Raw genomic sequence first — 4,939 nt, forward strand, 5'->3', positions numbered from 1 at the left:
CTAGAAAAGCAGACATTGTGACAAATGTCCTAGGTGTTTGTGCACCTGATATGCAATTCATCTATGTACTACCTGGTTGGGAGGGCTCAGCACATGACGGTCGTGTGCTGAGAGATGCCATTACCAGGCCAAATGGCCTGCGTATCCCCAAGGTGAGTTTGGTTTTGTTAACTCATGTGGTTTCTTGATAAGTTATCTTGTGCAAATGTTGATTTTGTTTCTATTTGAAATCCTAAGGGTGTTACTATCTTGTGGATGCCGATTATTCAAATGCAAATGGCTGTTTAGCTCCATATCGAGGTGAAAGGTATCACTTGGGAGGTTGGACTGCACAAAATCCACCACATAGCACGGAGGAATATTTTAGTATGAGGCATGCAAAAGCAAGAAATATCATTGAGAGGTGTTTGGGAAGGCTAAAGGGTCGGTGGGGAATTTTGAGATCTCCATCTTATTTTCCTATAAAAACTCAATGCTGAATAATAATGGCTTGTGCCCTTTTGCATAATTTGATTTTGCAAAATATGTCAAGAGATCCAATGGAGGATGAGGATGAAACAATGGTACCTTCAATGGAAATTACTGAAGGAGAAGTTAGTGAACCAGAATTTATCGCCTGTGTGTCAGCTTCTAATGAGTGGACTAATTTTCGAGATGTTCTTGCTCAAGGGCTATATAATAACTATAGGGCTTCTTCTAGTTCTAATAATTGAGGTATGCTTTTCATATTCTTCTAGTTCTAAAATTATTATATATTAGTTGTGTAGTATTTTAACATGGCCTTAATACTATGCAGTTATGGACCTTTCTCAGAAATCAACAATTGTGAATGGAAGGGGAAAGAATAAAAGGAAGTGGACTATGAATGAAGATGATGAGCTTATGAAAGCACTGTATGAGATATCATTGGAGCCAAAGTGGAAGGGACAAGGAGGAGGCTTTAATAATGGGTATTTATCTGGATTGGAGGACATTCTGGCTGAGAAGCTACCAGGCGCTGGAATTTCAGCTTTACCTCATCTTGAGTCTAGAGTCAGGCATTTTAGGACAAAGTATGGAGAACTGGAACAAATGCTGAACATAAGTGGCTTCACCTAGGATGATACTAAGAAGATGCTTCAGTGTGAAAAGATACAGTACGATAAACATTGCAAGGTACGCTATCCTTTTGACTTTACATATGCATGTCTGTGGTGATGAAACTCATGAGAGGTGATTTCAAGTACTTAATCTTGTTCTGTCCAGGATGTATCTGTGTGCACTTTCATGTTCTGTACTATGTAGCTTCTCGATTTCGGAAGTTTTGTACTATGTAGTTAAGGTGTACTTGTTGAGTACACATGGTAGTTCTGATAGATAATTTGGCTTCACTACATAATGTAAATAAGTAATCTAGTGATCGCAGCATACTAATGCAAAGTAAGATACTTTTGTCCTTGCATGACAAGTTCATTCTTAGTTAATTTGGAGGAATTAGAGTTTGCATAGAGATGGTTCAGATCTTGCATTGAATCTTATATATTTTTCAGTACCAATACTTTATATAATAGGGAGGTTGATGCTGAACATGGGTTATAATAGGGAGGTTGCAAACTATTTTGCATCGAGTGTGAAGATCAAATAGTGCCATAAAGGTTTAATTGTTGTTTTATTGAATCTCAAATATTTCTAGCATAGTCCATTATGACCGACCATGGGTTAATATTTCGTAGAAATACAGTAGGTGCTATGCATATGCATATAGTTATTAGTTTGTATTTTTCAGCACACAAGTGATACACACAGCAGTTGTTACATCCTGATGCTAAGGGCCTATATGGCATCAAATTCTCTTACTATGATACATTATCTGCAATATATAGAAATGATATAGCCATTGGTGAAGGTGCCGAAGATATCAGTGATGCTGTTGGCAATATGGAAGAAGAGCTTGCTGCTAAACATGGTAATCGGCATGACGAAGAAGAGGATAGGATGTCCAGAGAAACCCCTAGAAGGTCTGTTGACTCAGCATCATCTAGCTGCAAGAGGAGGAAGCGGCAAGGAAGGAAGAGCAAGGATAGTGGAACAAGTGAACCTTTTCTGGACATGTTACATGAAGTCCAAGGTGATCCGATGGGTGTGGCTAGTAATGTTGGAAAAATGGCAGAAGCCATGGACCGTGAGGCTGCAATTTAAGAGAAGGCAATGAATGAAAATCCACAACAGATTTTAAGGGAGAAGGTTGTAGCAGAGTTGCGCAAGCTGGGGTTCACAGGGACAGAACAAATCAAAGCTGCTATTATATTTGTGAAATCGCCAGATCAAATGAGTAAGCTGCTAACCCTTGATCAATCTTTGAGGAGGGAGTTCATTCTAATGTTAGTCAACACTCTTTATAAACCAAGCATACTCTGAACTGTTGTCATTGTGAGCTATGCACAAATTCTGTGGTGCTGTTTTTGTGATGCACATATACTCTGTCTTTCTAAAATCATTTTTTTTAGAGGAGATAAGGAAGCGGATAGGAGGAAGATAAGATGTTTGCATATTCATTCAAGAGTTGAAGGTGGAAATGGGATGTTGCTAGTGCTTATTGTTGGAGGTGGAAAAGGAATGTTGACAGTGCTTGCTTTTTGCATTTGAAGTATCTTGTTTTTTCTGATTTATTTGATTGGCTTTGAGCCTTTTGCCGACTAATGTAGATTTGCGGTACGGTTAAATTTCCAATGGTTGGCATGATATTTTAAGACATGTCACTTTTATCTTTCTAGAGGATCAACATGGTAGAATTATAAATAAGTACGGTTAACTTTTTAATGGTTGGCAAGTTATTTTAAGATATAATATTCTGAGACATGTCTTTTTTGAGAGGATATTTTGAGACATGCCAGTTTTATTTAACAGGCACTTTTTCTTTTGTAAGATAGAATGGAAGATTTCATAATTCTAATGATAGTCTAGTCAGCAATTTTAAGCTGGCGTCAATTTTCTTTGATGATCTTGTTATGTTCTTGTCAGAATATATTAATATATTTGTGTGCTTGACACCAATTAATTTACTCAATTGAATTGCCTGTTAATTTAGGGATCAGGTCGGTATTCAAATTTTGGAGTAATACCAGAGCATCGAACCAAACACAGTAACGGTATCCAATGCCTTTACTGTACGCTACCAAACAAATCACCGGGATCCACGACCCCCGCAAGTGCCCGTGATTTGTTTACATTACCGTTCGCGTTACCTGCCAGGGAACCAAACAGCGCTCCAGAGCCAAGGGTGGTCCCTCGTGATGATGGCGCGCGGTCCGGCCACGCGCACGCCGCCTTCACCTTAGCCGTCCTCTACTACAACGGCAGCTTCGCCGACTTCGACGACAGGGAGCCCCGCGCCGCCGCGCTCCTGTTCGCGCTCTCCGCGTGCCGCGGCCACATGGGCGCGCTCCGCGACCTGGCCTTCTGCGTCACCAACGGCTTCGGCGTGCGCCAGGACCCCGCCGCCGGCCTCCGCCTCACCTTCACGGCCAACCTGAAGGAGTTCCGCGCCAGGTACCCAACAGAGCCAGAAATGGCGGTGGCCTACGCCCACGTCCTCAACAACCCCGGGTGCCTCACCAGCGAGCTCGGCTGCTTCACCACCGTGCCCGCCAGCCTGCAGGGGTGGGCGCACCCGGCCAACAGGTTCCTGTGCGAGTGGTTCACGGCGCACCCGCTGCTGCTCCCGCCGACGCGCGGGCTCCAGTACCGCCGCTGCGACGTCTGCGGCATCGCACGCTACTGCTCCCGCACCTGCCAGTCGCTGCAATGGAGGACGGTCCACACGCGGGAGTGCGTCCCTGTGCACCAGTGGCTCATGGAAGCCATTGCCCATGCCAACCAGGCCGCCATCAATAATGTCGACGCCGCCAATGCTGCTGATATCCCCGCTGCCGTCAACAGTGCCACTGATCACAACAACCTCGCTGGTGGTGGTGCTGCTCCTGCTCCTCCTATGTAGTCGTGCTATGGTGCATGGAGATAATGGAGCCGGCCGCTAGCTATTCACCAGCTAGCGCTATATATCCATGGATTTAAATAGCGGGCTATAGCAATGCTATAGCGCCGCTATAGTCTCTGGAGAGAGCTCCCGCTACGTTATTTCTATTTTTTTGCTATGTCATTTATAACCACTATATTATGCTTTAACGTCGCTAAATTGATTAGCTGTGACTTTAAAATAGTGCTGCTATTTCAACTTTAACTTTTAGAGTGACAATCTACTTATTATATATTTATCTTTTGCTGTTAAGTTGATCTTTTAGAAAATGGAACACTTGAGTCTCACAAATTGTGCTATAATGCCATATTAAATAATATTCCCTAGACTCCTAAAGCCTTGAAAACATATTTGTGTTAAGTAATTTTCACGATTCTTGTGTTTTTATGAAATAATTACTTGATTTTTTATGGTTTTCTTAAAAACCGCTATCTGTCATAGCTCCGCTATAGCTGCGCTATAGCTTTATAGCTTCTGAAAAAAAGATGCCGCTATTTGCAATAGCCCGCTATTTTAAACCTTGTATATATCTCCTATCTATCCGATGTTGTCATAAATCTAAACTTTGTGTCGGTAGTTTCATTTTCCTTCCTGTAATCGACTATATATTTCCATCTATATAATATTTCCAATTTATATAATTTATGTCAGTGAGTTTCTCTTCTATACATAGTAACTTTTTTCTATTGTGCTTATTATGCTTGGACGACATGCCCATGATTTTGCATGCTCTGCTGCCCATTATTGTCATCTTGTAGCTGATGACAGCCAGGTACATACATATCCAAACACATTCAGAAATACTATGCACCGAGCCACGGTAGCACCAAGCATATATAAGATCAACATATATACAAGTCACACGTCATCTAATCAGGACAAACGACAGGACGCACGTCTCAGGAGAGCATCAACAAAGTTACT

The 4,939-nt window shown here is 42.1% G+C and overlaps 1 pseudogene; it reads left to right on the forward strand.

Moving 5' to 3' along the window:
* Nucleotides 1–798: 798 nt before the first annotated feature.
* LOC136469944 (uncharacterized) lies at nt 799–2,178 on the forward strand (annotated as a pseudogene).
* Nucleotides 2,179–4,939: the final 2,761 nt, after the last annotated feature.

This window comes from Miscanthus floridulus, chromosome 8 (assembly GCF_019320115.1).
Source record: "Miscanthus floridulus cultivar M001 chromosome 8, ASM1932011v1, whole genome shotgun sequence".
In the NCBI taxonomy this organism is placed as follows: Eukaryota; Viridiplantae; Streptophyta; class Magnoliopsida; order Poales; family Poaceae; genus Miscanthus; species Miscanthus floridulus.